We start from the raw sequence: 12,281 nt of genomic DNA, 5'->3' as shown, positions 1-12,281 counted from the left end.
ACTTAAAGGGGATAGAGAAAGAACAACAAAGAAAGCCTAAACTCAGCAGGAGAAGCGAAATAATAAAGATAAGATCAGAAATCAATGAAATAGAAACCAAAAGAACAGTAGAACAAATCAACAAAACTAGGAGCTAGTTCTTTGAAAGAATTAATAAGATTGATAACCCCTGGCCAGAATTAACAAAAAGAAAAGAGAAAGGACCCAAATCAATAAAATCATGAATGAAAAGAGGAGAGATTACAACCAACACCAAAGAAATACAAACAATTCTAAGAATATATTATGAGCAACTATACACCTGCAAATTTGACAATCTGGAAGAAATGGATGCATTCCTAGAGACGTATAAACTAACAAAACTGAACCAGAAAGAAAGAGAAAACCTGAACAGCCCGATAACCAATAAGGCGATTGAAGCAGTCATCAAAAATCTCCCAACAAACAAGAGCTCAGGGCCAGATGGCTTCTGGGGAAGTTAGAAGAGGAATTCTACCAAGCATTTAAAGAAGAATTAATACCTATTCTCCTGAAACTGTTCCAAAAAATAGAAATGGAAGGAAAACTGTCAAACTCATTTTATGAGGCCAGCATTACTTTGATGCCAAAACCAGACAAAGACCCCATCAAAAAAGAGAATTACAGACCAATATCCTTGATGAACACAGATGCGAAAATTCTCACCAAAATACTAGCCAATAGGATCCAACAGTACTTAAAAGGATTATTCACCACGACCAAGTGGGATTTATTCCAGGGCTGCAAGGTTGGTTCAACATCTGCAAACCAATCAATGTGATACAATACATTAATAAAAGAAAGAACAAGAACCATATGATACTCTCAATAGTTGCTGAAAAAGCATTGACAGAATACAGGATCCTTTCTTGATCAAAACTCTTCAAAGTATAGGGATCATATTGAGGTATGTACCTGAAAAACCCACAGTGAATATCATTCTTTTTTTTTTTCCAAAGATTTTATTTATTTATTTGTCAGAGAGAGAGAGGAGCGAGAGTGAGCACAAGCAGACAGAGTGATAGGCAGAGGCAGAGGGAGAAGCAGGCTCCCTGCTTAGCAAGGACGATGTGGGACTCGATCCCAGGATGCTGGGATCATGACCTGAGCCGAAGGCAGCCGCTTAACCAGCTGAGCCATCCAGGCGTCCCATGAATATCATTCTTAATGCAGAAAAACTGAGAGCTTTTCCACTAAGGTCAGGAACATGGCAGGAATGTCCATTATCACCACTGCTATTCAATAGAGTACTAGAAGTCCTAGCTTCAGCAATCAGACAACAAAAAGAAATTAAAGGCATCCAAATCAGCAAAAAGAAGTCAAACTATCACTCTTTGCAGATGATATTAATACTTTATGTGGAAAACCCAAAAGACTCCACTCCAAATCTGCTAGAACTTGTACAGGAATTCAGTCAGTGTCAGGATATAAAACCAAAGCACAGAAATCAATTGCATTTCTATATACCAACAACAATACAGAGGAAAAAGAAATTAAGGTGTCAACCCCATTTACAACTGCACCCAAAAACCATAAGATAACTAGGAATAAACCTAACCAAAGAGGCAAAGAATCTGTACTCAGAAAACTATAAAGTACTCATGAAAAACTGAGGAAGACACAAAGAAATGGAAAAATGTCCATGCTCACGGATTAGAAGAACAAATATTGTGAAATGTTTTTGCTACCTAAAGCAATGTATACGTTTAATGCAATCCCTATCAAAATACCCATTTTTTTTCAAAGAAATGGAACAAATAATCCTAAAATTTATATGGAATTAGAGAAGACCTCCAATAGCCAGAGGAATGTTGAAAAATAAGCCAAAGTTGGTGGCATCACAATTCCAGACTTAAGCTGTATTACAAAGCTGTCATCATCAAGACAGTATGGTACAGTGATGGCACATAAACAGACACATAGATCAATGGGACAGAATAGAAAGCCCAGAAATAGACCCTCAACTCTATGGTCAACTGATCTTCGACAAAGCAGAAAAGAATGTCCAGTGGAGAAAAAACTATCTCTTCAATAAATGGTGTTGGGAAAATTGGACAGCCACATGCAGAAAAATGAAACTGGACCATTTCCTTATACCACACATAAAAATAGACTCAAAATGGATGAAAGACCTCAATGTGAGAAAGGAATCCATCAAAATCCTTGAGGAGAACACAAGCAGCAACCTCTTCGACCTCAGCTGCAACAACTTCTTCCTAGAAACATCGCCAAAGGCAAGGGAAGCAAGGGCAAAAATGAACTGTTGGGACTTCATCAAGATCAAAAGCTTCTGCACAGTCAACAAAACCGAAAGACAACTGACAGAATGGGAGAAGATATTTGCAAACAATATATTAGATAAAGGGCTAGTATCCAAAATCTATAAAGTACTTATCATACTCAACACCCAAAGAACAAATAATCTAATCAAGAAATGGGCACAGGAAGTGAACAGACGTTTCTACAAAGAAGACATCCAGATGGCCAAGAGACACATGAAAAAATGCTGCACATCACTTGGCATCAGGGAAATACAAATCAAAACCACAATGAGATACCCCCCCACACACCAGTCAGAATGGCTAAAATTAACAAGTCAGGAAACAACAGATGCTGGCGAGGATGCAGAGAAAGGGGAACCCTCCTACACTGCTGGTGGAAAAGCAAGCTGGTGCAGCCACTCTGGAAAACAGCATGGAGGTTTCTCAGAAAGTTGAAAATAGAGCTACCTTATGACCCAATAATCACACTACTGGGTATTTACCCTAAAGATACAAATTAGTGATACGAAGGGGCACGTGCACCTGGATGTTTACAGCAGCAATGTCCACAATAGCCAACTATAGAAAGAACCTAGATGTCCATCAACAGATGAATGGATAAAGACGATGTGGTGTGTATATATATACAATGGAATACTATGCAGCTATCAAAAGAAATGAAGTCTTGCCATTTGCAACGATGTGGATGGAACTAGAGGGTATTATGCTGAGCGAAATAAGTCAATCAGAGAAAGACAATTATCATATGATCTCCCTGATATGAGGAATTTGAGAGGCAGAGTGGGGGGTTTGGTAAGTTGGGAAGGAAAAAATGAAACAAGATGGGATCGGGAGGGAGACAAACCGTAAGAGACTCTTAATCTCACAAAACAAACTGAGGGTTGCAGGGGAGAGGGGTATAGGGAGAGGGTGGTTGGGTTATGGACACTGTGGAGGTTATGTGCTACGGTGAGTGCTGTGAGGTGTGTAAGCCTGACGGTTCACAAACCTGTAGCCGTGGGGCTAATAATACATTATATGTTAATTTAAAAAAAAGAAATATAAAATTAATCAAAGCATTTTAAAAATCACAATATTCCAACTCCAATTCTGTAATTATTTCACAGATCATCAACAGATGTTGAAACCACTAGGTGGAGCATTACTGGGAAACAACATGTAATCAATGTCAAGGCTATCATTCCACACAACACTTCCTAATTACAAAAGAAAATATGGTCAAACTTAGTATCACCAACAATGGGATGAACTGACATGGTATGCCTCCTGATGAGATTCAATGTAAAGTATATAACATCACCTATGTAGGAGTCGTGCCAAATTTTTAATTTGAATCTAATTAGGAAGAAACAATTAGACAAGAGGGGGTTAGGGTATAGTCTATAAGCTAAGTTGTTTGCATTCTTCAGAAATGTCTATGTTATGAAATAATAAAATAAAGTAGGGGGAGACAACTATTCTAGACTTAATGAGAACAAAAACACATGGCTAGCAAAAAGTAGTAAATGATCTCTGAATGGTTCCTCATTTGAGAAAAGAAAAAACTATAAAGAGCATTTTGGGCACAATAACTGCAGAAATATAAATATGGACTGAGAGTTAGTATCATTGTAACCATATTTAATTTCTTGGTGTGACCATGGTACTGTAGTTTGAAAGAAAAATGTTCTTGTCTTCATAAGATTCTTTTTTTTTTTTTTTTAAGATTTTATTTATTTATTTGACAGAAATCACAAGCAGGCAGAGGCAGTCAGAGAGAGGAGGAAGCAGGCTCCCTCCCGATCAGAGAGCCCGATGCAGGGCTTGATCCCAGGACCCTGGGATCATGACCTGAGCCGAAGGCGGAGGCCTTAACCCACTGAGCCACCCAGGTGCCCCTCTTCATAAGATTCTGAAATGATTTTGTGTGTGCTCATGCACGTCTGCGCACATGTGCCAGCAAAGAGACTGGGGAGGCAGCAAAAAGAGAAGATAAAAGCAAACATGGCAGAACATTAGTATCAAATATTTTCCAACTTTTTAGCAGAACAAAAAGTTTAGAAGATTAATTTAGAAACAATGCTCATATTCATTTTCCACAGAAACAGGTAAGTACATTTTATACACACACCCTTATATATGCTATACCTAAGTCAGCTTAGGTCTAAAGATGAATTTACAGATCTTGTATTGATATTCTTATCCCCCAAAATTATGTTATCAAGCAAACTCTGAGTGAGGGCTGGCTAAAACTGCTGCTAATACATCCATAGAATAAGTTGTTTCTGTTTACCTTTTTGATTCCTATGTTACTGGTGGCTTTCTTCCCAAGCCATACCGTGTAAGGAACGTACTTCAAATGTTTATTTGTTCAGTAAAGAAGTCATTAGATGTGCAGAGAAAAATACACAGCTTTAATGTAGTTCTAATTAAGCAATACTTGCCAGTCCTGTTACTACAGATACAGCACCTAAGAAAGTTTCAATAAACCACAAAGAAAAAAAAAAAAAGAAAATCAAGAAAAAAAGCTTTAAGAATGAAATGCCTTCAACTGGGGTTTCAAAGTAAATATAAGCTACTTTACTGATACCTTAAATATAGAAAGTAAGACACAAGTGTTTTTAGGTCAGAATACAGTCCTAAAGTATCAGCAGTAAGATCAGTAACACCCAAATGAAGCAAGTTTCTTTGCCGCAACCCGTCCAAGTATTTTTTTTTTTAAGATTTTACTTATTTATTTGACAGAGATCACAAGTAGGCAGAGGTAGGCAGAGAGGGTGAGGGGAAGCAGGCTCCCTACTGAGCAGAGAGCCCAATGCAGGGCTTGATCCCAGGACCCTGGGATCATGACCTGAGCCAAAAGCAGAGGATTTAATGCACTGAGCCACCCAGGCACCCCCCAAATATTTAAAAAATTTTTAGGATTGGGATGCTTGGGTGTCTGTCTCCAGCTCAGGTGATGATCCCAGGGTTCTAGGATGGAGTCCCGCATCAGCCTCCTTGCTCAGCAGGGAGCCTTCTACTACTTCTGCCTTCCGCTCCCCCTGCTTGTGCTCTCTCCCTCTCTCCCGCTGACAGACAGACAGATAGGAAGAAAGAAATTTTAGGATCAAGTGAAAATATATTGTATCTCTTTTATTTATCATTTTGTATCATACTAGTAACCACTTTTCTGTAAGAACTTCTAAGATTTACTCTCTCAGCAAAATCCAAAAGTATAATACAATTTTTTAAGTAAAGTATAGTTGACATACAGTATTAAATTAGTATAATGTTAGCTACAAGTCTGTCATACATGGTCTTTATTATGTTGAGGTATGTTCCTTCTATGCCCACTTTGTTTAGAATTTTTATCATGAATGTTTAATTCTGTCAAATGCTTTTTCTGCATCTACTAAAATAATCGTGCTATTTATCCTTCATTTTGTTAATGTGATGTATCACATTGGTTGATTTGCATTTATTGAGCCATCCTTGCTTCCCTGGAATAAATCCCACTTGGTCACGGTGAATGAACCTTTTAATATATTTTTTAATTCATTGTACCAATATTTTGTTGAGAATTTTAGCATCTACATTCAAAACAGGGATATTCATTTGTAATTCTCCTTTTAGTGGGGTGTTTGTCTGGTTTGGGTGTTAGAAAATGCTGGCCGGAGCGCCTGGGTGGCTCAGCGGGATAAAGCCTCTGCTTTCGGCTCAGGTCATGATCCCAGGGTCCTAGGATCGAGCCCTGAATCGGGCTCTCTGCTCAGCAGGGAGCCTGCTTCCCCATCTTTTTCTGCCTTCCTCTCTGCCTACTTGTGATCTCTGTCTGTCAAATAAATAAATAAAATCTTAAGAAAAAAAAAAAAAGAATAATGCTGGCCTCACAGAATGAATCTGGAAGCATTACTTTCACTTTCATTTTTGGGGAACAATTTGAGAATAAATAATGACTCCTCTTTAAATGTTTGATAGAACTCACCTGTGAGCCCGCCTCATCCTGAACTTTTAAGTAACCATTTTTTATGTAACAATACATAGTTAAGTAAATTATTTTGAATAATTTATATACTAATATTTAACTTTTAAAAACCCTAGAAATAAAAGTTGGGCAATAAAAACCAATCATATTTATTAAGGTTTACTGATCTCTTACTATAGGTCAAGTACTACATTAGATGCTTCACAGGCACTATTCTATTTAATCCTCATAATCATAGAAGGTGGATAGTATTTTCATTCCTTACTACCAATAAGAAACTGTAGCTTAGAGTTTCAGAACTAGTCCAATGTCAAACACCTAATTGTTGCAAACCCCATCTGCCCTAATCTAGAGACAAAGTACTCAATCACTACAATTCTGCCTCATCGACTAGCATTCACCAAAAGACACTATTCCTGCTCCAAACTGTAGCCTTCCCTTTTAATCTCAAACATCAATTCTTCATAAACATTTTTGTAATTAAACCTTTTGAGAAAGGGTAGGTTCACATGCAATTATAAGAAACAACACAGAGATTCCATGTACCCTTTACCCAGTTTTCCCCAAAGGGTAACATCTTGCAAACCTACTGCACAGTATCACCAGTCAGGATACTGACCCTGTAACAATGAAACTATAGAATTTTCCATGACTAGGATCTCACCCCACTGCCCTTTGCTAGCCATATATAGATTTCCCTCCTGCCCTTCCTTCTCCTAAAACCCTGGCAACGACTAATTTGTTCTCCATTTTTATAATTTTGTCATTTAAAGAATGTTATACAAATAGAGTCGTACAGTATGAAACATTTTGGGTAGCTTTTTAAGTTCAGCTTTTAAATCTATGGCTTTTAAATCTATGGAGATTCAGGTAAACTGTTTTAGGTAGCAATAGTTTTGTTCCTTTTTTATTGCTGAGTATTATTTCAATAAACCTCTTAAGACTGATTATGGCAACCAACACTTTTATAAATGTAAATACATGGGCAGTTTGACCTACACATTAAAAATGGAACACCAACTATCTCACTTATACTTGCAGAAGACTACTAAATATATTAAACTGAGGTACTAAATTATTTACTATAATGGGTGACTAAATTTTCCAATTTACCTTTCTTATGAATGTTTAAAGTTCTAACTAAATTAAAGTTTTCACTCTTAAAGAGAAGAACCGAGATTATATGGCACCATTAAAATAAAAAAATTAATGGGGTGCCTGGCTGGCTCAGTTGCTAGAATGTGTAACTCCTGATCTCAGGTTCATGAGTTCTAGTCCCACATTGGGCATGGAGCCTACTTAAAAATTAAAATAAATAAGTAATAAAGTAAAATTAAAAATAGCTTATTTTTGTTCAGTATTGATTCAATTTTTTTTTTTTTAAAACAAGCTGTGGCCAGTTTTATTAAAGAAAAATTGCGTGTGATTTACTTTTCACCAGTCTGTTCTGGCATGCTTCTAATGATATCAGAATCACCTGGATCAATGATAGCCAGCGTGCATACTCTGTAGTATTTCCCACATGTTGTGCCCAATTCAATATTATTGCCATTGTAGTGATGGACACCAGTTTTGGCCAACATGGCGTAGTATTCGATTTCAGATGTCCTCAAGGCCGGCAGCTTCACTTTGCCGTGTCTGATCATTTTCAGAGTCTGCTTGTACCCCAGCACGTATTTTCCACTTTTCATAATGAGCTGGAGCCTGGAGTTGATGGACTCCAGCGACTTTTTCGTCTTCTTTGCGGCCACCATCTTCCTGTCTTAGGTGCGGGACGGCCCCAACCAAGAGCAGCCGCCAAAATGGCCGGGAGAGAGAAAGGCTTGATTCAATTTTTTAACCTAACTAGCTCATATAAAAACTAAATGCCTGTGAGGGTCTTGCAGTAAAGGAAATAATCACAGAAGGCACCTGCCCTAAATACATCTTTGAAGGAAAACATAGGAATAAGACCAAAAATTTAAGACTTCCCCATTTTCAACTTGTAATAATATTTCAAATTACCAAAGAAGTGGTAATATGAGGCAGCCTATTCAGAGATACTTACACATAGTTTTTACTCATCTCCTCCACAAGTGGTCAGTATTCCAGTGCTTATTTCCTATGCACACATACACAGGCATGCATGCATGTACACACACAAACATACACAGAAACACACCAAACCATAAAAGTCAAAAAACGTTATTTAAAAATTTCACAAGTACTTGTCTGGCAATGAATGAAATTCAGATCTTTTCTGTGCTTTTACATGTAATCATCAGCTAACTATTTCTTTTATCCATGAAAAATGTTTAAGCTAATTTCCATGCATTTCTTTAGGTTTTAGATGAAATATCACAGTACCCAGAAAGTTCTCCTTGACCATGAAACCCTACCTCTGACTAGATTAGGATTAGGTGTCCCTCTGATAGGTTCCATGACACTTAAGAGCAGCAGTTACCATGAAGTAACTGCCTAGTTTCTTGTCTGCCTCTCCTTCCAGACTATAATTATTTTGAGAGAGGAATGTGTCCCCATGATGTAGTTCCATATTTAACACACATTAGTGATTAACAGACAAATTTGCTGAATGAATGAGTATGTATGAAATACATATTAGCAATGACAGAAGACCTAGAAGCTAGTCCTTCCATGATACTGTATTCAATGTCAAAAGAATTATCCTAATGTGCTTTTCCATGGTACCCATTCTGATGGAGGCTATTATTAGTTATTTTTAAATCAGGTACTTCAAGATATAATGCCATGCTTTTAAAAATAATTACTATTATTGGGGCACCTGGATGGCTCAGTGGGTTAAAGCCTCTGCCTTCGGCTCAGGTCATGATCCCACGGTCCTGGGATCGAGCCCCGCATCGGGCTCTCTGCTTAGCGGGGAGCCTGCTTCCTCCTCTCTCTCTGCCTGCCTCTCTGCCTACTTTCGATCTCTGTCAAATAAATAAATGAAATCTTAAAAAAAATAATCATTATTATTATTTAAAAAGAGTAAAGCATCATCTACCTAAATCTTCTAGAACCAAGTTATTTTTCAGTCTAACACTCACCATGTAGATTGCCACTTTAAGAATTTTAGAGGATTTAGATAATTCTTTAGATAAAAACTTTAGAGTCATCTTGCTAAAAGTATTCTTTTTTAACTATATCCATAGGTAGCTAAAAGTAGCTCAGTTTAATATTTATTTGTAATAATATGTGATATGGTGAATTCCACACATTTCATCTTCATTGCTACTACGCTAGTACCATCTCTTGCTAAGACTTCTGTAATAGCTTTATTAGTCTTGCCACTCTTTACTACATTCTCTTCAGAGCAACCTGAGTGATCTTTTTAAAACACAAATCAGATCACATCACTCTGAATTTAAAGAATCTTCTGGGGCACCTGGGTGGCTCAGTTGGTTAAGTGTCTGGCTTTGGTTTGGGTCATGGTCTGGGGTCCTGGGATCGAGCCCCATATTGGGCTCCCTGCTGAGCAGGGAGTCTGCTGAGTCTGCTTCTCTCTCTCCCTCTGCCCTCTACCCATTACATGCTCTCTCTGTCTCTCTCAAATAACTAAATAAAATCTTTGGAAAAAAAAATAAACTTCGAATGATTTCCCACTGTACTTGGAATAAAAATCTGATGACAATTCATTAGATGTAACACAATTGGTCCATGAGTACCTCTCAGATCTCATTTATTAGAGCCATGCTGATTTTTTCTGAGAAGCCTATTCGGCCTAGGAATTCTGTACTTGCTCACTCTTCTGACCACATGGCACTGCCCTCCAATCTTTTCATGTCTAATTCGTCTGTTTCTTTTTTCTTCAGATGCCAGCCAAAATATTATCTCTTCAGAGAGGTCTTCCCTAAAGATTCTGCCTGTATCCTAATTAAATTATTCTTTACCAAATCATGCTGCTTTATTTTCATGGCAGTTGGCACTACCTGACGTTATCTAAGTCACTCATATTTGCTTTCTATTTGTCTACCATATTGTCCCCCTCTTCACCTACCTCTGCTGCCTTCTGCTTCTTCTACTCTCCCTCCTACCCTCTACTTTTCCTACCTTTACCACTCCAGAATTAATACTTGATGTATACAGGGGCCTTGTCTAGTTTACAAAGGGCCTAACACACAGCAGGGTTGAATGAAGGAATACATTTTAACCCCAAAGAAACCCACATCTTGGTCTGAACTATTTTGTCTCATCCTGTTTTGTACCTGGCATTGATCCTTGATCTTGCTTTGTCTCCCACTAATAGTCTTATCCTTATCTTCTCAAGCCTTATATCTGACATTACTCTAATATTTGGTTCCCTTTCTCAATGACAACTCATATTCACCTCTTGGATCATGTCTCTTCTGACTAGTTTCTTTTAAACAACCCACTTGATTTAGTGAGCTCCCAGAACTCTACTCCAAGATGGATCCTCCAGGTCTAGAGCTCCAAAGCAGAGAGGGAACACAAAACACTGATTAAGTATGTAGACTCTGGAGTCAAGCTCCCTGGGGAAAATCTTCACTCCACCAATTCTGTGACTCAGAATAGTGCACTTAACACCTCTGTACCCCAATTTCTTCATTTACAAAATAGGGGATAATAACACTATCAACCTCAAAAGAACTGTTAGAGATTAAATGGATTAAGAAATATAAAGGGCACAGAGCAGTATCCATATACATACCTAATACTGTATAAATATTATCTATTACTATCTAAATACAATCACTTCTGACTATGAAGGTGTAAATGGTACCAGACTTGCCCTCCTGCCACAAACAACTCAAAAACTGGACAAAATATATAAAAAACAACTATTCTCAGACATTGGACTACAGACAACATAGAGCTGTGAACCTTGAGTGAAAGGAAACAATGAGAGCTCTACAGTCATCTCACCTTTATGCCTAAAAGCACTTTCTGGAACACTGAGAAGAAAAATGAAACCCACCCGCCCCATGGTGTTCTCACTGAGTTGAAGACATAAGACTGCAGTTTGGGAGAGAGGGGAGTTAGGTTGCTAAAACTTGTGGGGAAGAGTACCAGAGAGAAAGAAGCTACACAGGGAAATCTGTATGGGGTCCCATTTGGTTGAATACTGCACAAGAACAAGTTAAGACTCTACAAGGCATGACAAAAATCATTTACCACAGAAAAAAACTACAAAAGAGCTATAAGTAAAATAATCCCCACAGTTCACTTACACTTGGAAAATTGTAACCAGCAAGAACAGAGAGACCACACCAAATATCCAGGGTTTCATAAGACACCCTGGAGGGTAACATTTGAGTAGCAGGTGTAAAACAGCCCTAGAATAAGGCTGCTGTAGACCCACACTAACAAAGCTCCAAAACAAGTCCTAAAAGAATCCATGTTGATTTGCAAGTAATTTAACTGTCTACAAAAACAAAATTTAAAACTTTTATTACATTTTAAAAAAAGATTTTATTTATTTATTTGACAGAGAGAGAGCTCACAAGTAGGCAGAGAGGCAGGCAGAGAGAGAGAGAGGAGGAAGCAGGCTCCCTGCTGAGCAGATAGCCTGATGCGGGGCTTGATCCCCGAACCCTGAGACCATGACCCGAGCCAAAGGCAGAGGCTTAACCCATTGAGCTACCCAGGTGCCCTGAAAACTTTTTTTTTAATCTTAAAATAATTATAGGTCCACAAGAAACTTACCAAAATTCAAAACTATAAAGGGGGTGGGGGATCAGACATTCAAAACTGTGAAAGTTGCAATTTATTTACCATATTTACCAATTTATTTATCATTAAATAAAAAAACCACTAGACATATCAGCAAGAATCATCTCATAATTAGGAGGAATCAGACAGAAATGACAAAGATAACAGAAGTACCAAAGACTTTAGAAAAAAATACCATAAAACACAAAGACATAGAATAAAGAAATGTAAGTTATAAGAAAAGAAACAAATGGAATCTATATAGCTTAAAAATGTAGTATGAGAAATGAAAGATTCACTGGATGAACTTAAACAACAGAAGAAGCACTGAAGTAAACTTAAAGGCATAGTAAGAGAACAATCCA

General features: G+C 37.7%; 1 protein-coding gene and 1 pseudogene across 5 annotated transcripts in view; both read right to left on the bottom strand.

The window, feature by feature from the left end:
- CAMSAP2 (calmodulin regulated spectrin associated protein family member 2) overlaps positions 1-12,281 on the bottom strand; it is a gene marked incomplete at its 5' end in the record, with an annotated part of 119,505 nt that overhangs the window by 60,194 nt on the left and 47,030 nt on the right. The window lies entirely within an intron of this gene.
- On the bottom strand, positions 7,647-8,066 carry LOC309849721 (large ribosomal subunit protein eL30 pseudogene; annotated as a pseudogene). The gene has a single exon. The product of its transcript is annotated as a large ribosomal subunit protein eL30 pseudogene (transcript).

This window comes from Mustela nivalis, assembly GCF_964662115.1.
Source record: "Mustela nivalis genome assembly, chromosome: 16".
Classification (NCBI taxonomy): domain Eukaryota; kingdom Metazoa; phylum Chordata; class Mammalia; order Carnivora; family Mustelidae; genus Mustela; species Mustela nivalis.
The sequence above is the reverse complement of the archived record's forward strand: the minus strand, read 5'-3'. Positions and strand labels throughout refer to the sequence as shown.